General features: G+C 42.3%; 1 protein-coding gene across 2 annotated transcripts in view; it reads right to left on the reverse strand.

The window, feature by feature from the left end:
- The window catches only part of Rin2 (Ras and Rab interactor 2), a 197,271-nt gene that overhangs the window by 165,632 nt on the left and 6,663 nt on the right, over nt 1-24,976 (reverse strand). For both annotated transcript variants that reach the window (XM_070006668.1, XM_070006667.1), the window contains exon 3: nt 194-309. The gene's annotated coding sequence lies outside the window, so the exon portion shown is untranslated. The remainder of the gene's footprint in view (nt 1-193; nt 310-24,976) is intronic.

Consider the following 24,976-nt stretch of genomic DNA (forward strand, 5'->3'; position numbering starts at 1 on the left):
TAACACAAGTCTGGCACAAAGATATTTTATCTAACAGGAAAAACAGGAAATGGCAAAGAAACCTTTGGCTTTGTTAAAATGAATTAAAATGGTGACCAAGTTGAAAAGAAAAAAAAAAAATCTTGGAGCAGACCAAATCAGGCCTCATAAAGTAACCGGAAGTTCACTTGACTGGCAAATATGTTGTACCTACCCTTTGGGGCTGGCACCCCTTCTCTCTCACTTCAGTTCAGCACTGTCTTCCCAGCATCCTGAAGAACTTTCATCCTTTCCAGTAGAAGTTTAGAAGTCCAGATTGCTTCTCTCCATCTAAAACACACAGAATCTATCATTCAGGATTTGTTTGCATTTCAGAACTCAAATAGTATAATTTCTTAGAAAGGCAAAGTCAAAGTCCAACATGTAAGCACCAGGAAATAGATACTTATAAGAGGGGGGGTGGGAGAAAGGGTAGACAAATGAAGAGGGGGAGTGGAGGAGAGTACAGTCAAGAATTCAGTGTATATACTACCCTGGTCCTGGTGGCTCACCCCTGTAATCCTAGCTACACAGCCACTAGTCAGGTGCCAGTGGCCCTAGCCTGTAACCCTAGCTACTCAGGAGGCTGAGATTTGAGAATCACGGTTCAAAGCCAGTCCTGGCAGGTAAATCCAGGAGACTTTTTATCTCCAATTAATCACCAGAATACCAGAAGTGGAGCTGTGGCTCAAAGTGGTAGAGTGCTAGCATTAAACAAAAGAATAGAGACAGTGCCAGGCCATGAGTACTAGGCCCATGACAGACATGTCCCCCTACAAAAAAGTAAAATGAAAAGGGTGGAGATGTAGCACAGTGAATCTCCCCCACCAAAAAAAAAAGAAAGAAAGAAAAAAGAAAAGAAAGGGAAGGGATGAGTTGGGATAGGTGGGTAAGAATGTTGAAAGGGGGGCTGGGAAGGTGGTTCAGTGGTAGAGCGCTTGCCTTGCATGCCTGAAGCCCTGGGTTCGATTCCCCAGCACCACATAAGCAAAAAGAAAAAAAGCCGGAAGTGGTGCTGTGGCTCAAGTGGTAGAGTGCTAGCCTTGAAGCTAAAGAGCTGAGGGACAGCGCCCAGGCCCAGAGTTCAGGCCCCACGACCAGACCCCTCTCCCCCCAAAAAAAAGAATGTTGAAAGGGGTGACACTGATCAAGAAGCATTGCATTTATGAAGTGCTTTGTTCAATGGCAATTCCTTTGTTCAATTACTTGAAGATAATTTTAAATTAATAAAAATAAAATAAAAATAATGGCTGGGTGCTGGTGGCTCAGGACTGTAATCCTAGCTACTTAGGAAACAGATCTAAGGATGGAAGTTTGAAGCCAGTCCAATTAGAAAGTCCATGAGATTCTTATCTCCAATTAGCCACAGAAAAAGCTGTAAGTAGGGTATGGTTCAAGTGATGGAGTACTAGCTCTTAAGTAGAAAAGCTAAGGGATAGTGCCCAGGCCCTGAGTTCAACCCCCAGTACCTGCACAAAAGCAAAACAAGACAAAACAAAGAACAGCAAAACAACAAATGATGCACAAGCATACTCGGAGGCTCAGGGAGGACACTAGACACTGCTCAAAGTGCTGACAACACCTGCACAGGTGGACCAGGAAATAAGAAAAGGCACCTCCTATTCAACGCTCTCTAAACTCCAAGCAGATGCTCGATTTAATGAATCCAAATGGTCTCACACTAAAATAAATACAATATGTATAGGAATAATTAACAACTTTCCTCCTACTTCTGTCCATTAAATGACAATCCAGTTTTTCCTTTCTATTCCTTGTACCACATCAACTCTTTCAGAAAGGGCTCTGCCACCTTCTTCATTGTAACTGTCTCTGATCGGGACCCTGCCCTTTTCAAAATGACTTAAGCACAGGAATGCAGTCACCTTGCTGGCAAAGAAAGCAAATCACAAATATTAAGTCATGGAAAAAGCTCTCTTTTTATTCATTAAACTTAAGAAATAATGAATGCACATTAAAATGTCATCCAAAGGTTTCCATGATACACAACAGAGTGAAAAGCTTTCAATCAATAATATACTGTATGACAGCTACATCAGCTTAAGCTCTCTTTAGCCAATACCACTAATACATGCATCCTCAACAGAGTGGATATATTATTATTATTATTACTGTCAGTATTAGGGTTTGAACTCAGAACCTCATACTTGCTTGGCTTGCTTGTTCTGCTGGTTCTCTACCACTTGAGCTATGCCTCTTCTCAGCTTTTTAGCAGTTATTTTGGTGACAAAGTCTCATGGAGTTTTCTGCCCAGGCTTCATCAAATTGTAATCCTCTAGAGCTCAGCCTCTTAAGTATCTAGGGTTACAGGTATGAGCCATTCTGGCTAGAATGGATACTTTTCATTTGGATTGTATCTAATTGTGGAGTACGTTCTGATATCCATACAAACATGTTTCTTTTCAAATATCAATGTTTGTCGTGTGTTCATTCTATTTGCTTATTCCATTCTTTAGGCTCTTATCCTTAGGGAAATATAAGATGATACTGTACTTTTTCCCCAATGTTTTTTATAATATGCCGTTGTCTCAACTCCTCTGACAGCTCTCTAACTGGCCTCTGACCTTCACATGACAATGTCCATACGTTTCATCCTTCATGCCCAAATTACATTTCTGTCTGGAATTAGTGCCCTAGGCCCTCCTCAGTTACTTGATCTGACTCAGGATGGAGGCACTGTATTTGGTCTTCAGTCCCAGAGGAATCTTTCAGGAAAATTAATTGACTTGGGATCCTCATGTATAAAATGGGGCAGTTATCAAAGTGGTTATAACCCACCTAATGGCAGTCATTATACCCTACCTCAAAGGGTAGTTTGAAAGATCAAGAAAAACAATCCATGGAATGCATTGGTCCACTGCAGTCTACTCAATATATTCTCAAGAATGCTGACCGCCATCCTCCCCAACATCACATTATCACCAACACCATCATCACTATCATCAGCACCTTCTTTAGGATTACTTTAAATCCCACTTTCCTTGGTGGCTTGGTTGATATTTAAGAAGGGTTTCACTATGTTGGTCGCACACTCCTTTGCTCAGGTGATCCTCCTACCTCAATCTTCTTAGTAGCTAGGACTAAAGGTAAGTTTACCACTGTCCTTGCCCTTCTTTTTCTTCATGATCCAGATTTTTCTCTAAACTCTTACCTTACATATAGACAAAGCTATTGGAAAACAATCTCAGTAAACTTTAAGCTCTGTTTAAATCATCTCACAAAACCTTCTAACCTTTATTAGTAGATAGAAAAAGAAGTTGCATTTAATTACCTTCCCATGATGAGTACCACAAAACACAGAGTGAAGGGAGACCGTGAGTAATGTAATTTTATCTTTTCATGTACAAAAGTTCTAGTGCTTCCCTTATGCTGTTTATGTTATAATTTATATATAATTATGTGCCAATAAAAAAAGCAAAGAATTGTCGGGCACTTGTGGCTCACGTCTGTAATCCTAGCTACTCAAGAGGCTGAGATCTGAGAATCACGGTTCAAAGCCAGATCGGGCAGGAAAATTCCCTGTGGGACTCTTATCTCCAATAAACCACCAGAAAAACTGGAAGTGGTGCTGTGGTGCTAATTAGAGGTACCTGTAAACTGAGACCTGAAGTAGAAAGAGCCCAATCCATCCATGCCCAGGCTGTGTGTGCTGACTCTGGAAGGCTCGCTCATTTGGAGTAGGCAGAATTCAAACAATTCAAACTGTTCTCAGTTCCCTTTTGCTTTCTCTCTCCAAATTCTGCAACCACTTTTTTCTACTCAGACTACTGTAAAGCCTTCATTCATGTGCTCTCCTAGATTCATGTTGTGTTCCCTTGATGTAAAAAACCATTATGTACATCTATCTAAAAGTCCCCTTGTTCCATCATACCTTGCAACAATTCTAGTTTACTGGATGGCATGGCTCTACGGAGAATTAAATGAGCTCAAACCCAAGGGCAAACACTGGAATTACTTGTAGAACTCAATCACTGAGTTCGACTCTTCATGAGTTCTCACTCATGAAAAGCATTAAGCCACTGCCAAACCTAGGTTATAGCCCCAATAAACTACAACGGACTTCCCACAGGTGTTCAGAGCCCTGCAGGTGACTCCAACGTGTGGTGGGGCTGAGAAAGCAGTGAGCTCACAACTCACAACTTCCAGATTCATCTCATGGCCTTCCACAGTGGCAAAGAGGCTCTAGATCATGCACCTATGTATACAGAACAAGAACTTTATGAAAATGCTGCTCAGCTCTAACTACCAGTCACACGTAGTAGCATTTCCCATGCTTCCCACGCTGATTTAAAGCCAGGCTCGATGTGTTCAACCTTACCCATGCATGACTCAGTGCACTCACAGATTATCAACGGTGCTGAAGGCAATCCTGAATATAATCTAACACATCATTAAAGATTATCCCTCTAATAAAGACATTTCCAGAACTCCCAAGAAGATACCTAAATCTCAAAGAGTAAGTCCATACTACCAGCTGCTGTCTGGAACATCTTATTTTTTTTTTATGCCAGTTACTTACCAGAGCTTGCGCTCAGGGCCCCTCCTCCCCCCACTCTCTCTCACTAGGCTTGTTCACTTAGGGCTGGTGCTCTACAACTCACACCTCCACACCAACTCTGTTGCTGGCTAAGTGAAGATAGTGTCTCATGGATTCTTCTGCCCCAGCTGGCTTTGAACGCCAATCCTCAGATCTCAGATTTGTTCATCCTATAACAAATCCTTCATTTCACAAAACAGGAAAGGCCAAAGTCACACACATACCTCCACTCTTGCCTGAGTTTATGATATTTTGCCCATAGTCATTTCCTACCTATATTTTTATGCAGCATTTTCCGGATTTGAAAAATCCTTTGATGGTTGTGGGGTGGAGTTTACTGTTGTATCGTGTGTGTTGTTCAGGGTGCTGAGCTTAGTTTTTGCTCTTGGCCCAGAAAGCTATGGTGAATCCCAGCATGCATCCGGTCTTTTTATCAGTACTTGTTGACTGAGGTTTAGCATCCTAGCATGAGTTCCCAATTTGAATTTAACAAACCAGCACTCTGGGGAGGCGAGTACAAGGCACACGTAGCCTCAAGGAGAAAGAAGTTTGCTGGGGGGCGGGGGTGGGGTGGGGGGTGGTATAGGGGATGGGAAGGGATGGGAAGGGGAAACAAAGGAGGAGGCTACAATGCTTGATAAGAAATGTACCCATTACCTTGTTCATGTAATTGTAATCCCTCTGTACGGTATTTTCACAATAAAAAAAAAACAAGTTAGATAATGAAATGCATAAAACAATTCCATATATATAATTTTTCTATTGATTTATTTTTTCCTTGTTTTTTATTTTTTATTGTCAAGGTGACATACAGAGGGGTTACAGTTACATAAGTAAGGTAATAAGTACATTTCTTACCCCTTCCCTCATTTTTCTCCCACTTTCCCTCCCTCTCCAATACCCCCTCCTCCCAAGTTGTTGTTCTGTTGTTCCCCTTACCTTCCCTAATTCAGATAAATTTATATGCAATACCAGGGCACCAAAATCAAATATAGTACAGCAGGGGATATACCATAGGGGGAAGAACATACAAACGAAACAAGAAATCACATAGTACATTTAAAAAACAACAAAGAAAAAAAAAAGAAAGAAGTTTGCTGTTATTACCCTCAATATTAATCAAGCTATTTTCTATCCCAGAAGCCTCTACTACATATTAGAATTTTAGATATCCAGCACCCTTAGCATATGGACAAAAGAGAAAGAATTAGATGTTGTTGGCCAGGCTCTGGTAGCTCAAGCCTGTAATCCTAGTTACTCAGCAGATTGGGATAGCAGGATTACCGGTTCAAGGCGGGTCTAGGCAGAAAAACCTGAGAGACTATATCCAATTAACCACCAAAAAGCTGGAAGAACAGGTGTAGCTCTCAAATGGCAGAGTTCCAGCCTTGAACCAAAAAGAAAAACTAAGAGAGCATGAGGTCCTGATGTCAAGCCCCAGTACCCCCACAGAGGTCAAAACAAATGTGTGACAGGTCTCAGATTACATGCATATGCTGCAGTAGCATCTAAGAGTGTTTAAAAGTTTTTCAAGACTCCCAAAAGGAAGAAAAATCCCATCAGACTATTAGTAAACTTCCAAAGGCAACTAGACTTTGAAAAACATAACCACTAAAAATATAATATTGTACTACTATCTCTTATTCATATTTAGTGCTATCATATTAAATGGCTACCAAAAACCATTAGACGTAGTAAATTAACTTATACTTAATACATATGACATGCCATAAAGTCTTACACATAGAAATATAAAAGCACTGGGCTGGGAATGTGGCTTAGTGGTAGAGTACTTGCCTACCATGCATGAAGCCCTGGGTTTGATTCCTCAGTACCACAAACAGAAAAAGCTAGAAGTGGGGCTGTGGCTGAAATGGCAAAGTGCTAACCTTGAGCAAAGGATGCTCAAGGATAGTGCTCAGACCCTGAGTTTAAGCCCAAACACCAGGAGTGGCCAAAAAAAAAAGGAAAGAAAAGAAATATAAAGTATTAGCTAATTAAACCATGCCTGTATACATGGAAAGCACAACTGTATATTAAAACCTGTCTATGGAACAGACTGATTGACTCTTTTGAGTCTGGGTTAAGCAGCTAGAACAAGCTGGGAAACTGTCTCCATCTCTCTGGGGTAGCAAGGGAGCAAGTGCGTGCGCAGCAGCCAAGGGCATCTGCTTTAAGTTGTTACTGAGCCTGAACAAGGTGGTGTTCCTTAGAGATATGCAAATTCTTCCCAACTTCCATGGGATCCTCAAAAGTACAATTTCTCTGAAGATTACTTAACTGTTTCTAACCTTAAGAACTTCATTTCATCCTAAGCTTTAAGGTAATTTCTATATGGGGGTAGGAAGGGTTGTCTTGATCATAACTACTTGTTAATTAAATGTTAACTAGGGAATATATTAGGTACTATGCAGTGAGACCCTGAAGGGATTGGGAGTTTGGAATTCCTTCTCCTAACACACTCTCTGAAGGATGAGAAAGGTCAATCAGTCCTAGCCTAACAAGAAGTCAGATTCCACCTCAAACTGCGTGGGAGCCTAAGGGAAGATTTAGGTTTATGCAAATTGTAAGCTGTTTACTGTTTAGCTCTCCTTCCCAGAATAAGAAGGTCACCAACCACTTGTATACAAAATATTGTCACAACTTGAAGTTTGTACCTTATTTCCTTGCACAAGACCAATAAAAACCTTGGTTAATGGAACCTTCGGATGTGTGGCTGGTGGAAGGCTACAGGTCCCCGGGTGCTCCAAACCTCAGTTCCATGGTCTGGTTCATGCGATTAAGGAACACACAGCGGGTTGCAACACTATGTGTGGAAAACAGTTACTAGTCTCATCAGAAGCTCTCAAGCCTGTGTAAGGATATATTTATCAGGTAAAAAAGCAAGTTGGAAGAGTTGGAGAGATGAAGAATATTCTTCTATGTAAAAACATTCCGATACATAGTGTAGATACGTTTTAATGAAGCCATCTAAAAGGCTTATGTACATGTTGGATGACATCACTGCAGACTGTAAATGTTCCTGAATGTTTGCATTGCTCAGTGCTTTTGAAAAGCACCAACAAAACCCCCCTCTCACATTGTGTATATAACCATGGTTGATGCACTATTCTCTGCATCATTAATTGTGATGCTGGATATGTGAATGGGCTGCTCAAATTTCACGTGCTGGAAATTTAGTGCTGAATGTACCAGTGTTAAGAGAATAGGGACTGGGTCATGACTTAGCGGACTATGAGAGGGGGAAGGTTCGTTTTGCTATAAAAGCTAGCTGTCTGCGGCACAACTGTTCTGTCTCAAGGTGAGATGCCCTCCATGGCCATGCCAGCAGCTACTCCAACTGAACTTCTCAGCCTTCAGAACCACGAGCTAAATTAACCACTGCTCTCTATAAATTATCTGACTGACGTATTTTGTTATGGCGATAGAAAATGGATAAAGAGAATTATTTTCCCTGACTCCTCTAAAAAAGGATGTAAAATTACGTAGGGCCATTGCATCTTTAGAAAGCCAAGATTCACAGGTGAAAGGACTGAATGGCTAACTTGGTTGTTTCTCTTAGTAGCAAATACTACTCTTGTCAAGACAGCCTAAACCATGGAACAAGATCCTTGGAAGAAAAGGAGAGAAAAAGAAAAGGAAGGAAGGAAGGAAGAGAGGAAGGAAGGGAAGGGAAGAGGCAGAGTTGGCAGGTGAGAGAAGGGAAAGGGATGGAAGAGTCTGCTGAAGTTTTAAATTCCCCTCTAGAACATTCCCTGTGAATCCCTTCCCAGGGCAGTTCCTCTATGAAGAACAATTCCTCTCTCTCTCAGTTCATGGTCAGCTTGACCCTGTCAACTGCTCAGATCCACAGCCCTACAAGGGTCCTGTTTGCCAGCACCTGCCAACCATGAAAAACTGCCTGAGGGAAAAATACTGGATTAGGGAAGGAAGGAAGGAAATACATATTTCCTTTCCAAAATTGCAGAAGGAACTGAGATAACCATTCTGGGTATGTCTAAACATTAATGTTTCTGGTGCAGAAAACACTTTATCCCTTATCTATCCATTGCCTGAAATAGACACAATATAGACAGAATAAGGACGCCAGGTTGTACTATTGACTCAGTCTAAATGTTGACATTTCCCTGAGAATATTAACACTTCTGCACAAAGAGTCTTCTGCTTTAAGTTTCAGAAATACTTATCTCAAGAATTTTTTTGTGCCAGGCGCTGGTGGCTCATACCTGTAATCCTAGCTACTCAGGAAGCTGAGGTCTGAGGATCGCAGTTCAAAGCCAGCCTGGTCAGGAAAGTCCATGAGACTCTTTTATTTGGGGGGCGGGGGGCAGTCCGGTCGTGGGCCTGAACTCTGGGCCTGGGCGCTGTCCCTCAGCTCTTCAGCTCAAGGCTAGCATTCTATCACTTGAGCCACAGCGTCACTTCCGGCTTTTTTTTCCTGCTTATGTGGTGCTGAGGAATCGAACCCAAGGCCTCATGCATGCAAGGCAAGCGCCCTCACACTGAGCCACCTTCCCAGCCACCATGATACTCTTATCTCCAATAAACCTCCAGAAAAACCATAAGTAGTGCTGTGGCTCAAATGGTAGAGTGCTAGACATGAGCTGAAGAGCTGAGGGACAGTGCCCAGACCCAGAATTCAAGCCCCACAACCGACAAAAAAAAAAAAATTGTAAGAGAAAAAATAGCACCTATATATTTTTTTTAAAGGAAAACACCTAGTTTAACAAAAGAGAAAGAGAAAATATGCAGGTGAAGCTACCAGTTCAAGTAAGTAAAATGCCCAAGATAGAGAAAACAATAACAGGAAACAACTGACATGTGATAAGAATCTTGGAGGGCTGGGAATGTGGCTTAGTGGTAGAGTGCTTTACTAGCATGCATGAAGGTTTTGGGTTCGATTCTTCAGTACCACATAAGCAGAAAAAGCCACAAATGGTGCTGTGGCTCAAGTGGTAGAGTACTAGCTAGCCTTGAGCAAAAGAAGCTCAGGGACAGTGCCCAGGCCCTGAGTTCAAGAACTGGAAAAAAAAAAAAGAAAAAAGAAAAAAAAAGATAAGAATCTTGGACAAAACAAGAGAATAGAATTAGTGGAAATAGAAGAGTCATAACAGAATAGGAAGAAAATTGAGTGCCAAAAAACAAAAAGAGAGAGAGACATTGTATTGAAGTATAACTTTTATATACAGCAATGCATGCAATCTTTAAGTGAGTAGGACCATGTAAAAACAACATTATGCCAGATACTGATGGCTGATGCCTTAATCCTACCTGTTCAGGAGTCAGCTTGGGCAGGAAAGTCTGTGAGACTCTTATCACCAAGTAACCACCAAAAAGTCAGAAGCGGACTTGTGGCTCAAGGAGTACAGTACTAATGCTGAGCACAAAAGCTCACAGACAACACCTAGGCCCTGAGTTTAAGCCCCAGGACTGGCATAAACATACACAAAAAATCTTTATGTACTCCAAAGTCATGAAGATTTTGTATATATCCTTCTAAAATGCTAATCATTTCAGTTTTAATATTTAAACCTATGATCCATCAAGAAATATGGCTTTGAACTAAGGGCCTTGTGCTCTCAGTTGGCTTTTTTGCTCAGGGCTGGCATTGTACCACTGGAGTCTCACCTCTATTTCTGAAATAGGATTTTCTGTATGGCATAGGAATAAAGTTTGATTTTCTTCTTCCAAAGGGTGAGAACATTTATCATCCAAAATGCTTTGACTCTCAAACTGTTTCTTTTGACTGTGGCTCTGTTCCTGCTTTCTGCTACCTTCTGTTCTTTTTGCCATATTTTCTTTCCTGGACCAGCAATAAGTGTTGATAGCTTGTGTTGATAGCTTGTGGTGGCTAACAAGGTTTCGTGGTTCAAGCATGCCCTCTGCTGGTGACATAGTGAAATAGTGTCCTTAATCAGGGCCTTGAGCTCTACCTTGGCTTTTCCCCTTCAAGGCTGGCACTCTACCCCTTGAATCACAGATCCACTAGCACCTTTTTGCTGGTTAGTTGGAGATAAAAGTCTCATAGACTTTGCTTCCTGGGATGGATTCAAACCTCAGCCTTTAGATCTCAGCCTCACACGTAGCTAGGATTACAGGTGTGAGCCACCAGTATGTGGCTTAATTTTGTGATTTTTTTTTTCTTTTAAAATCTCTGTATGGTTCTAAGTGTTATCCCTTTGCGCTCTCTTTAGACATGGCCAACTCTCCAGCTGGATGCCTCACCTTTCTCAAGATGTATCTCAATTGGGCACTGTTGGCTCATGTCTATAATGCTAGCTATTCAGGGGGCTAGGAGATCTGAGGATTGTGGTACAAAGCCAGCTCAGGCAGGAAAGTCTGTGAGACTCTTATCTCCAATTAACCACGGAGGTGGAGGGGGCAGGGAAGCAAACAAAAAATGCTCAAAGTGGTAAAGCACTAGCCTTGACAGCACTCAGGCCCCGAGTTCAAGTCCAACAAAAAATGTTGACTGGACCTGGGTACTTATCTTCATGCTTATAAGGAATTTGAAGCTTGTAGAATGCTGTTTCTTAGTAATCCTAGAGTTGTATGTAAATCATCATTCTGTTGGCTCTATTTTTACCCCCATTATGAGAAGAGATTTGGCTCTAGGTAACTGCCATAGTTGTATTGCCATTTTATGTGTTTAAATAATTTTGTGTGTTTAAATAATAATGACATTTACTACGTTAAAAACACTAATTTTACTGAAACAAATTTAGTCTTCATCATTCAGGGATTTTTTTTAAAATTTAATATCCTTATGGGCACAGGTTCAAGAGCCACCATGGTACCCAAACACACTGATGCTCAAGGCTTGTATGTATTTGCCTCTAACCTATGTTCATCCTCTCGAATATCTGAAATCACCTCTAGATGATTTATAATCCTTCATAGAAATAGAGATGTTCTGCAGATGTTACCCTGTATAGTTTAGGGAGGGACCAGGGGGAAAAAGAGTCTCCTGGGCAGAATAGATCTATTTTATTTCTCAAATATTTTCTCAAGTTACTTGAGTCTTGGATGCAGAACCCACAAATATAGTCCATTGTGTGAGAGCACATAAATTATAGATAGCATGAAATAAGAAACTTAACACACATTCATCCATATACAATTGCTTAAATTCCTTTCTAACCACTAAAGTATATTCAAAGCTAATTTCTTCTTTTTTCTTAGCTCGAGGGTAGAACTCAGGATCCCCTGCTCTTACTCAGCTTGCTGGCTTTGGTGTGTTTGGCTCTATCAAGGGAGGCACAAAGAACCCAGGAACACAGATAAACATTCACAGTCAGCACTTCTGGATTCCGCTAGTTTTGAGGTACTCAGATTGAAGTTAGGGCCTCACACTTGCTAGTCAAGTGCGCTCATACTTGGGCTATGCCTCCAGTCCTTTTTTTTTATTTGTCTGTTTTACAGATAGAATCTTGTACTAACATTTTCTGGGCCAGCCTTAGGCAGCAATCCTCTTACCTTTGCCTCCTGAGTAATGAGGAAGCAGGTGTACCACATTAGCTTGTTTGTTTGAGATGGTGTCTCAGTAACTTTTGCCATTGGGCTGGCTTCAAATTGAGATCGTCTTCCCTCCATCCCCTGAAAAACTGGGATTATACTCATGTACCACTACTCCCAGCCTTACTTTTTTCTTTAATTTTGGGAAATTCAGTTAACGAAATCAATAATTGTTTAAACTGTTACATGTTAGTAGTAACATTTTAACAAGCAACATTTTGATACATATTTTATGCTTTAAATTGGGTTAAGCATGGAGCACACAGCAAAGAATAGACTTGAGCTAAATCTTTCCTTCAAAAGCTTTAGCGGGATGCAGGCAGACTAATATAGTGTGACCAAACTATTGAATATTTCATGACTAATTCTCCAGTAATTCTCCAGTCTACTCTTTGACTAATAGGAGCCCACAGATTCTGGTCATATGCAGAGTCTAGATAAAGAAGGGGTTACCACCTAAGCATGAAAACCGCAAATAACTAAACAGATTTTTAAAATTTGAAAATGTGCTCCATTATTAAGGAGGCTGAGATCTGAGGATCATGGTTCAAAGCCAGCCCAGGCAGGAAAGTCTGTGAGACTTTTATGTCTAATTAACCATCAAAAAATGGCAGAAGTGGAGCTGTAGCTCAAGTGGTAGAGCACTAGCCTTGAGCAAAGAAAGCTCAGGACAGCGCCTATGTCCTGAGTTCAAGCCCTTGTACTGGTACACATACACACCAAAATAATTTCTTAAAAAAGTACTTCAAATTGAGTAACCATTCTACTACCATAATACTGTCACCCTTCTCTGATGATACAGCATCATTAATAAGTCTGCAGTACCTGTAGTCTAGGCTTTGCATCCCTACCTGTAGAAAGGATTATAGTTACAAGCTACAGTGAAGATTGGCCACCAATGGGTCCCTGGAAATCCCTTTCTTAGAAGACCTGGAACCCAGAAAATTACCTCTCCTTGCAGTTCTCTGCCTTGCTCATAAAACCATGGGAAAACACACAGATCTAAGAGTTCCAGGCTGATGCCACTTTGCTTTTCTACACCGACCTTCAAAGAGTTAGGGTTAGGACACAGGAGTTTGCTCAACCTACTTCACAATCATTATTAGTGTTCTCTCCTGAACAGCATAAGCTGTTTCTATGTAACTACACACAGCACAGCCGCTACCACGTCTGCAGGAGACACACAGTACACGCATGAAGAACCTCATACTATCCTTCCTTCTTGAATTTGGGGAGGACCTCTGTGGCTGGGTTTTAGCTAGTAAAATACGGCTGATGAGATATAGGCAAACATGGTATTAAAACCATCCCCTGTATGACTAGCCTTCTGATACCTTCTGTGACAAGCTGTGAGTACAAAGTCACATCTCCAGATGGTGACAGCCAATCCTTCCATTATAACATTTTCAAAGACTTAGAACAACACACAAATATAAAATTCTGCACTTATGACCACCCTGCTGATTCTAGAACAGCACCTCCTGAGCTTGCTGCTAGAAACTGCCACCCAGGGACTTGTAACCCAAAGCTCTTGTTCCAGCTCCGGATGCATAGAGCTGGCCTGCTCCACACCTCTGCGTGGTTCTCAGAAAGTTAAGACAGACAAAGTGGAAGTCTTTACTGTAGTGCAACTCTCCCTTCCCGATTTATCATTTCCTTAAGGGTCACCATCATTGCCACAGTGTGGTCAGCAAGAAGTCCAGCACCAGCCACGGGTATCCATGCTTGCTCACTCCTTGTGTCAAACTGCATCACAGAACTTACAGATCGTTCTCCCAATGTTATCCATCATTTTTCCCTACAGTCCAGCCAACTCTCAACAATCCCGGTCTTCTCCTTGTGGCTACTCTTGTTCCACTGAAATCCTGTCTGTAATCAGCAAGCAGGGAGATTTTTTTTTTTAAACACAAAATCCTATTGTTTATTTACAGCATCAACTTCACAAGAGCCAACAATGAGGTGGAATGGAGTAATGGCTGAGGAGATCCAGGAAGTAGCTCTCCATTCAACTAGTTTGACTGACAGCATCAATGGTACTCAGCAGTGACGTGGTAGGAAATGAATGGGTGCCGCTTCCTTCTGTCCTTTTGGAGGGTAGGAAAGATTTGTATAGGCATTCTCAATTCCTTCCCATTGCCACAGTGGCAGAAGACAAAAGGAGAAATCATGGCTTTTTGTGATAGAAAACATTTTCTTTACTTTTCCTGTAATCCTTGGCTCTTGATCTTTCCCCTACTTCTCTGGTTGCAAATTTATCGCTTTGATGTTCTAAGGAAAAAACCATGTTCTCAGTCCACATTCCTATCTATCTGACTTCCTTTGGGAACAGAAATCATGGTTGGGTTATTTGGAACTCTTTCTGAGACTCTTCCAGTCCCAAGCTATCTCAAGACTCTCTTGTTTCAACAAACTGGTTGGTGTTTGGCCACTTGGGGTAGAAAGGGAGCCATTTTCCCATACATTATATAAGCTGAGTTTGGTGCATGAGCTCTTTCTTTTCCAGTTTTCTGGAGGCAAAGGCCTCCAAACTCTGCCTATGGCTACTGTCTGACAGCCCCCTACGGCAACTGTCCTATCAGACAAAGAGCCTCAGTGAGGGTTGGAATGAAGGAACTTCGGAGGTGTGCAGCTCACGAGCTAGAAAGCCAACTCAGAATGAAAAAGCTAAGGGAGAGCACAGCGCCCTGAGTTCAAGCCCCAGTACTGGCACACAAATAAAAGGAAGGAAAGAAGGAAGGAAGGAAGAAAGGAAGAAAAGGGAGGGAAGGAAGGAAGGAAGGAGGGAAGGAAGGAAGGAAGGAAGGAAGGAACTTACCTTCAAGTCTAAGAACACTCAAGAGCATGTAGTAAGTTTTGCCCAAATTAAGTGTTCCTTCCATTCTGGTCATTTTTAACAATAATATTTTTCACTATTTATATGCAATACTGGGATTACTTGTGTTTATTATATAATCGATTATATGACTGTTGTTGATTATGATCCAAAACCATGCACCATCAGGATTTTTGAAATTTTACTACTTGATCTCCCATAGAGTCACTGGGCCTCTCAAGCACCTGAAGCCAGCAGGAAGAAGACATAGAGCCCCAAAGACCAGAGCCTGGCACGTACCAGTGCCAGTAAGAGACGATTACAGAAACTATCCCCAAGAGTTCAACGAATAGTATGTTACCAAATCAATGGCCAAGAACTATCCACTTTGCTTGTGCATCTCCTAAAGCCTTCAGTTCCCTTGCTCTGCCTTTTTACCCTCTGGAGAAGGTCTCTCAAGACTACTGCACCCATCTCAGACTCCTGGCAGCCCAGGAAAGAGGCCATTCATATCAGGCACTTTGCATACTTGCCACTGAGAACACCCCAGGAGGCACTTCCTGGATATTGGATCAGTCTTTCCTTTTATCCTGGGTGTGAGTTGAATCATAACACACTCAAGAAAGACATGCTACAGTTCTAACTTCCACTACCACAGAATTTCACCCTCATTTGGAAGTAGGGGATGTGCAGATTTAGCAAAATTAAGATGAAATCATTAGGTGGGTCCTTGATCCAAAATGCACATAAGGAAAGTATTATGAAGACACACGAGAACAACATCACATGAAGATAGAGAACTCGACTCAATCACCCACAAGTCAAGGAATCCTTGTGCACAGAAGCTTGACAGGCCTGGAGAGTTTCTTACCAAATTTAGGAAGGGAAGCACGGCACTGCCCACACCTTGATTTTCAACTTTGTTATCTCCAGAATTATGAGACAAACACATTTCTGTTAGAAGTCACTGATTCTGTGGTCTTCTGATACACAGTCCAGGCAATGAATGCGCATTGTATTTCGCAAAGCTAATTCTGGAGACAGGACAGAATAGTGAAGAGCATGAAGCCTGGTTTGGAAAGACCTGGTTTGGACTCTGGCAACTGTACTTTCTTAATATTTCTGAAACTGTCACTTCAGAACTTTCTAAACAAGTTACTTCACCTCTATGCCTCAGTTTCTATAAGTGAATACCAAAGAGGGCAAATATAACTATTTTGCATGAACGGGGGTGGGGGGGAAGGGGCTGTGACATTCAAGGTAACCCCTCATAAATTTGTTCAGATGGTTGCATGTGATGCCCTCCGCAGAGTTTGGCACATGGGGATGTCTGCTACCCTGAGATGCAGTGATTACTGGTTGGGATCTTGCTGTGCTTCTGAGTGGGGTTTGACTCATGTAACACAAGACCTGGCCAGGTCCATGCAGGGTCAGATTCATGTGACCTAGGCAGTTACACAGGGTTCATATCATTGATCATCTACTCATACGTTATCTTCAAATAGTCAATCTTCTGAAAACTATTTTGTAGCTGGGCACTGGTAGGTCATACCTGTAATACTAGCTACTCAGGAAACTGACATGGGAGGATAATAGTTCAAAACCAGCCTAGGCATAAAAATCCCTGAGATTCTTATCTTCAACTAACCAGCAAAAAACTTGAAGGGGAGCTGTGATGCAAGTGGTAGATCTCTAGTCTTGAGAAGATAAAGTTGAGCAAGAGTTCAAGGTCCTGAGTTCAAGCTTCAGTACTGACACACACACACACACACAAAAACCCTTTTTTTATGAGCTGGGCATGGTAGCTCACAACTGTAATCCCAGCTTCTCAAAAGGCTAAAGTAAAAGGCTCTCAGACTAAAGCCAGTTGTAAACAAAAACTCGACTCCATCTGAAAAGTAACTAAAGTAAAAAGGGACTGAATGTGTGTCTCCACTTGCCTAGCAAAGCAAAGTCCCGAGTTCAAACCCCAAAACCATACCCCAGGAAAAAAAACTATTTTTCTGTATTTATCAATATGTATCTCTGCTTCTAGAATAGTTATTTGATTTTTTTTTAATTGCCAGAAGTTTGGGACTATATCTCAGTGGTTGAGCACTTCTTTGGAATGTGTGAAATCCTAGATTCTATCCCTAACTATGTGAAGAAGAATGAGGAAGAAAAGGAAAAGTAAGAAAAGTCATAGGTGTCATATGGGTGTGGTGATGCACATCTGTAATCTGAGCATTTAGGAGGCTGAAGCAAGTGAGTTATGAGTTCAAGGCAAGCTTGAGCTATATTGAAATTTTGTTTCTAAAAAATAAATCCCACACAAATCATAATCCTGAGACTGGGGTTAAAGCTCAGAAGAAAGAAATGTGTGCTTAGCAGGCACAGAACACCAAATCATAATCCCTACAAACTAGCAAGTCTTGGTTCTTATGAAAAGACTATAGTGTCTGGAAGACTTTAGTACAGTTTTCTTGGAAGCCTTTCGAGTTTCATTATAATGCCTTTCATGGGAAATAAAAATCCCTAAGAACACTGAAAACCAACTATGACTTAGAAGTTTAAATGGACTATGAGAAAATAGTAGCTCATTTTGGGCTGTCTCTTTTTCATTGTTGTAGGTGGTTTTTTTCCTCTTGAAATAACTATTTTTATGATCCTTCTTGATCCTTAAGCTAGGGGGAAAAACCTTAGTGGGGAAGAAAAACTAAAAAAAGAGATGGATTCCACCTTACATCAATAGCTCAAATCAGACTTCCTCATGATATATCTTGAGAACTTGATCCAAAATATTTTAAATCTCATTTGATGGACACGGTCCTGAAATGGTATTCCAAGTTTCCTGTCCACCTCTATTCTAGCTGCTGCAGGCTGAGAATAGCACATTCATGGAATTCCTACTGATGATTTATAAGTGGCAGGATTTTCATGTTGAATCGTGCTCCTTAGTAACAACATGCATCATCTTTGAGACCTGCCGTGGTTAAATTTGAGGTAATTTGCATACATGGCCCTTGGACGATCTAGTTGGCAGGACCTACGCAGCTCCTCAGAGATGGGCACAGGGGTGGGAAGACACTTGTAGACTCAGATGCTTATGTGTGCATATGGAGTGAGGTTTTAACAAATAATAACCGGAAGGTGCTTGTTTCTGTGCCCTTTGTGATTAGGAATTCTTTTGAGATTCACATTTTCTGGAGTCTTAAACCCAATGTTCTCAAAAATCCTTTATCCTACAGCTCATTAATACTCTTCAGAGAACCTGCAAACTAACAAAAACAGAAAGCTAACTATTTCCAAGAAGGACATTTACCTACCCTACAGGCATCTCATAATTATATAGAACATTTACAATAAATTCTAAAAGTATAAAATCTGCAGCAGAAAAAAAATCAGGCTTTACTCAGAGGTAAAGCAAGGGGTGGGGGGTGAATAGATAAAAGGAATGAGAGTGAATATGGTCAAAAGACTTTATATGAGTGTGTGAAAATAAAATCCATAACTGGGCAACAGTGCCTCACAACTATTACCTTAGCTACCCAGGAGGCTAAGATTAGAGGATTGTGGTTCAAGCCAACCTCCAGGCAGAAAAGTCCATGAGACTCTTTTTTTTGGGGGGAGGGGGGTCCGGTCGTGAGGCCTGAATTCTGGGCCTGGGCGCTGTCCCTCAACTCTTCAGCTCAAGGCTAGCGCACAGCGCCACTTCCGGCTTTTGTTTTTCTTTTTGCTCATATGGTGCTGAGGAATTGAACCCAGGACCTCTGGCATGCAAGCCAAGCGCTCTACCACTGAGCCACCTTCCCAGCCCATCCATGGGACTCTTATCTTCAATTAACCACCAAAAAGAAGGAAGTGGAGGTATGCCCCAAGATGTAAGAGCACCAACCTTCAGTAAAAAAAAGCTGAGTGACAGTGCTCAGGCCCTGCATTCAAGTCCCAGTATCAGCACCAAAACAAGAGATGAGGGAAAGTTGATGGGGTACATGTATGGAGATATTACAATGAAACTGCACTAAAAACATCACAACTAATCTATGTTAATAAAATATATTAATTTTGTTGGTGGTGGTGGTAGTAGTCATGGGCCTTGAACTCTAGGCCTGGGAGCTGTTCCTGAGCTCTTTTGCTCAAAGCTAGTACTCTACCATTTTGAGCCACAGGGCCACTTCTGGTTTTCTAGTGGTTAATTGGGATAAGAGTCTCATAGATTTTCCTGCCCAGGCTGGCCTTGAACCACTGCGAGAACCCCTGGAGCTGAGCTATGAGACCTAGAAAGGGTTAAGAGATCTGAATGTAATCTCTGACAGCATTCAGAAGGCCCAGAGCTGTGCCCAGAAAAGGCCAAACAGTAGAGGTAGACAGAGGAAAAACTTACTGCCCTGAGTGTGTTTAAGTTAGAGCTGTTTGGATACTAAAAGCTTAAAACCTTGGAGATGAGAGTGTGCTAACGCTGGAGTGTTTACTCTGTTTCCTAAGAGAAGGAAGTCAATTATCACTTGTGGGCAAACTCTGCCTCATGTTTCTGGTTGTAACCCTAGCCTTTGCACGTACCCCTACCGTCACCTCCCCCATACTCAACTCAAATAACAAAACAAAACAAAAAACCTTTGTTAATGGGATCTAGAGATCCAACAACAGGAATTGCTTCAGGTCCCTCTGGCCCCTCAAATCTCAGTTCTTCAGCCAGGTCTCCCAGTCATTGTACTGTCTCTGGTCATGATGGATTGTGATAAATCGTGATCCTTAGATCTCAGCCTCTTGCATAGCTAGGATTACAGGTGTGAGCCACTGGCACTGAGCAAATACATTAATTTAAGTCTTCAGCTCAACAGTGAGAGGCAAACATGGCCAAGAAAGATGGCTTCTGTCAGGCTACTGTAACAAGTCATGGTACAGGGGGCTGTCCCTAGCACCATGTCTTGGAAAAGGGTTAGTAAGAAACTCTTGTTTCCTGCAGTACAAGGAGGTCATAGGAAATAAAGAAGGGTCAACTCTTCTGTACAGTCCACTCTTTCTGCTTGAGCCAGGCTGAGAACAGGCATGCTAGTCAGTGGCAGATGCTACCCTCATGTTTCTTTACAACATCCCTGCCCATTTGCTTGCACAGCCAGCATCTGTGTCTCCACGGAAGTGTCCTTGGACCTAAGACCTTGCTTTGCCTGTGTGCACAGTGCGCAGAAGAGCTTGGGGCAGTCCTGAACCAAAGTCTGACCACTACAGGGCTATGAGTACTCTGGGAAGCTGGCTGCTCTTGTGAAGCCTATACGGTCTCCAGAAATTTCCTGGGACCCCAAATTTCTCTCAGTGGGATTTGCTAGATATACACCGTGGCTTAGCATCCTTCCCTGCCAGCTCCTTCCTTCCTCCTCTCTATATTCTCTTGTCCATGAGGACCCTATTTCCTAGTCTGTTTCCACATGAATCTTTGCCTCTGAAATCTCCTCTATCTCATTATGGACAAAGAAGGATGATTCTTTGTAGATTATTTTTAAAAAAGGATACAACAGTACACACCTATAATCAGAAGGCAGAAACAAGGGTGGGAAGTTTGATACCAGTCTGAGCTACAGAGTGAACCCTGCTTAAATTAAAAAGAAAAAAAAAATGAGTTCCTACGCCCATGTAGGACCAGAGCATTTGTTTGTGGATTAGACTGTCCCTGCCCAGACTTCCATCTGCTCCCCACACAGTCTAATTTCTGATTCTATAGGTCATGATGCTTCCCCAAGCTCCACTTGTTCTGCATGGACCATTCTTGCCTCCCTTTTGGGACTGAAAGCCTTCCAGTGTTCTGGACCCCACACTCCCTCTCTCTCTTCCTGTATCCCACAACCCAGCTGACAGCCTTGTTTTCTAGGTGGAACCTGGTGAGTGACATGGCCTTTGTCCCAGACCATGTCCTTGGTCATCACACTTATCAAGCCTGCTAGGAACTCACTTGCCACTCAGTAACACCGCCGAATGCATCCACCATAGCTTACACAGTCTTCCCACTGGAGATACTTTACAAATGCTCGGGGCAGGAATAAATGTCCTTGAATAGAAAGAGATCTGTAAACCCAACCCCGCCTCTGTCCTTTTCTAGCTCTGCTCATGGAAATGGCCATCTCCAACCCCAGAGGCCTGTAGATATAGGGTTTAAACTGTAAGAAGTTCTCTGTAAGCCAGGCGCCGGTGGATCATGCCTGTAATCCTAGCTACTCAGGGGGCTGAGATCTGAGGATCACGGTTCAAAGATAAGCCAGGCAGGAACATCCATGATACTCTTATCTCCAATAAACCACCAGAAAACCAGAAGTGGCGCTGTGGCTCAAGTGGTAGAGCACTTTCCTGAGCTGAAGAGCTGAGTGACAGCACCCAGGCCCAGAGTTCAAGCCTCATGACTAAAAAAACCAAAGATCTCTATATTATTTTACATCACCTATGTAGCCCAAAACGCTAGAAAATGTGTGGCAAAAGGACAATGGCTAAAAGTATTAGGTACAATTGGGCTGTGAGATGTGCCCAGGGAAATGTTTGTGATGCAAGTATACAACTATAGGTTAAATCAGGAATCCCAGAATACAGAAAAATGGGCTGGGCAATCCATGAACAGATGCTAAATGTGAAATTCCACCCCGAGAGACAGGGCATGAGGACATGAAGTACTGTTACTTCATGCACCAGACCTCACTCAACCCCAGGGGTGTTAAGAAGCTTTGAGGGAGCCACTCTGAAGAAAATAACTGCACTGGTCCAGGGAGGTGAGACTCCTTGTGGGTCATTTCATTGGCTGTTAATCCAGGCCTCCCTCCTTTCCCCCCACCTCTCTCCCTCCTAGACTCCTTTGTTTCCAAGGCATGAAACCTTAGGACAAGTCTTAATGTCCATAGGGTGGAGTCTCCTTCCTTAACCTGTAACCTGAGCTACACAAGGGGATGAAGATTGGAGTTTGAAGCCAGCTGGGCTGCAAAGTGCATGAAGACATTTCTCTTCAATGAACTAGCAAAAAATTCAGAAGTAGAAATGTGGCTCAGGTGGTAGAGTGCTAGCCTTGAGTGAAAAAACTAAGGATCTGAGTTCAAGCTCTAGTACAGGCATCCAAAACAAAACAAAACAAAAAACCTCCTAGTCCAACCAAGAGCCATTGCAGCCTAACACCTCCATGCTTGCTTCATAAAGGGCTGGAGGGGTGGGGGGAACGGCATGGAGGGGAGGGAAGTGGCCTTTTCTAAAAAGACAGAATCTCTGCTTATTTTCTTATATGGACCCTTAAGCTGCCATGTAGAAAAACCACTGCAAAGGAAAGTAACTCTGAATGAAGAAGTTTTTAAGTTCAAACTCCATGCAAGTAGGTCTGTCTCCCAGGTCAGAAACTGACCACACAGCCCTGTCCTTGCCTGTGTCTGTCCATATTCCCTGCCAGGCTACAAGGTTTTTGAAGCAAGTGAACCTGGGAGCCAGCCAAGCCCTCACATTTCCCAACAGTGCTGAAACCCGAAGACCTGGTCTCCACCGGACCCCAGTATCACAGGCAGCCCAGGGACCCGTGCACATAATACAGCTCCAGTACCCACAAGGCCTCCAGCCTTTTATTCAGTGATGAGGTCTATCACATAAAGGAAGACCCAAAACTACTGCTTTCCCTGCCCCCCCCCACGTGTGTCTAGGCTGAATATAATTCCAAACAAATCCCATGGAATAAAATTTGATTGAAAGAACGAAAGAGTAAATTTTCCAAACCTCAGAGTGAGTCTTACCCTTCCAAAGGTAGCAAATGGGGGCGGGGCTGGAGAACAGCAGTTTGTGAAGCAAAGGGTGCTAAGCCTAAGGACTAAGTATTGGGGGGAAAAGTGAAGTTTCCATCTTCCTTAAGGAACCACCTGCCAGATTATTCCAAGGGAATTGAAACAGTAATCCATAAACATTCCAAGAAAATACAAAGGGCTAGTTGTCCAGGACTCCAAAAAATTTCCTGTGCACAGAACCATTAAAAAAATCCAAAGGATGCTGGGCGCCGGCGGCTCATGCCTGTAATCCTAGCTACTCAGGAGGCTGAGATCTGAGGATCACAGTTCAAAACCAGACTGGGCAGGAAAGTCTGTGAGACTCTTATCTCCAATAAACCACTGATAAAAACTGAAGTGGCACTGTGGCTCAAGTAGTAGAGCGCTCACTTTGAGCTGAAGAGCTGAGGGGCAGTGCCCAGGCCCAGAGTTCAAGCCCCACAACTGACAACCCAAAGGAAATGAGCAAACAGTCACCTAGGAAAAGGGTGATGCTTCCAGATGATGTCAAAAAAGATGAGACCGGCTCCCATCCCCAGCACTTTTGAGAAGTCTGGACAGGCTGCTGCTGAGTGCTGAGTGTCCCTACCAGTGTGAGTTTGGATACACCCAGCTCTGTCTTGTATGGGTGTGGCTGCTGTTTGTATTGCACAGTTGCCAGGTATAGGCTGTTGGCTCACCTCCAGATACAAAGTTCTAGTGAAATCCTACCAAACAGTTAATGCACAGGACATCTGCCTCCATTTGGTTTTTAAAAGTATGAAGACATAGCATAAATGCAGTGGGAAATAGCTATTTCAGAGGTAAATCTTGACACTTGGTCTAGTAAAGAAAAAAATGTGGGCTGGAAAGGTGGCTCAGTGATAGAGTGCTTGCCTTGCATGCCTGAGGCCCTGGGGTCGTATCCTCAGCACCACATAAACAGAAAAAGCCAGAAGTGTCACTGTGGCTCAAGTGGTAGGGCACTAGCCTTGAGCTGAAGAGCTGAGGGACAGCATCCAGGCCCAAAGTTCAGGCCCCACAACCCACAAAAACAAAAAACAAAAAAACTTCGTAAAATGACTAAGTTCCTGTAACTACTGAAAGTTACAAAAATGTTCAGCTTTCTGAATTTTAGTATCCTGACCTGGCAAATAAAAACATTTCTGTCTATGGAAACTGAAATGTCTCTTTAGCCCATTTACTGTGTAAATATATGCAGTTAAAATTTAAGAGTTTACTTGTGAAAAAGTAGGGAAACAGCCAAATGCTGACAGTCCATGCCTATAATCTTTGATATTCGAGGAGCTGAGACTCGTAATGAAGCCCTTAAGATTTCACCTCTACTTTGGACCCAAATGCCAGGCTGGAAGTAGAAGAATAAGAGCTGGGAGGAAGCAAGCCACCTGAGCAAACACAAGTGCTGTGGCTCAAGTGGTAGATCACTACCCTTGAGCTGAAGAGCTGAGGCAGGCCCAGAGCTCAGGTTCCACACCCAACCAAAAAAAAGGAGAGAACATAAAACCAGCAAAAAAAGAAAAAAAAAACCTTCCTGCTTTCATTTCAATACAGTTTTTTGTATGATCAGATGCACATAGGCATTGTGACTTTCTGTTCCTCTCCTAAGAATTTCATCTTTTGGTCTCATTATGTTGAATACTTAGAGACCTGTATAATTTATGTCTTGGTATTTTAGATCTATCTTCTTTTGGCCTTCTCGCTCATGGCTGACATTCTACTACTTGAGCCATAGCTCTAGTCCAGTATTTTGCTGGGTAATTGGATATGTAGGCTCATAGACTATTCTGTACAGGCTAGCTTTGAACTGAGATCCTAGATCCTACATCCCAAATCTCAACCACCTGAGTAGCTAGGATTACAGACATTACACAGTTGCCTGGCCCAAGTCTGAGTTTTAGAATGGCTCGAATTTTGAGAATTTCAAGCAAGTGGAAGGTTTTGTGCTAATACCTGTCTCTATGTACTGCCAATAGCCACATGTCCCCATCAAACAAAAATGGCACAACAGTCATTAGAACCCCTTTTGGGTTTGTACCTCAGCAATATCATTTACATCATATTTATAGGTAATTTAAAAAAAGAAACCTATATACTTTCATAAACTTTTTTACATAACTGAACCAGGAGTTCTCAATCAGGGACCATTTGCTTTGGCAGCTATTCAAAGCTAGTAATAGAATTAGATAACCAGAAATACGTTATCTCAGGTTGTCTATGGCCTCATTAAAAAAAAAAAAAACAGGGCTGGGAAGGTGGCTCAGTGGTAGAATGCTTGCCTGGCATGCATGAGGCCCTGAGTTTGATTCCTCAGCACCACATAAA

Source organism: Dipodomys merriami, unplaced genomic scaffold, assembly GCF_024711535.1.
Source record: "Dipodomys merriami isolate MVZ:Mamm:240054 unplaced genomic scaffold, mDipMer1.0.p SCAF_7, whole genome shotgun sequence".
Taxonomy (NCBI): Eukaryota; Metazoa; Chordata; class Mammalia; order Rodentia; family Heteromyidae; genus Dipodomys; species Dipodomys merriami.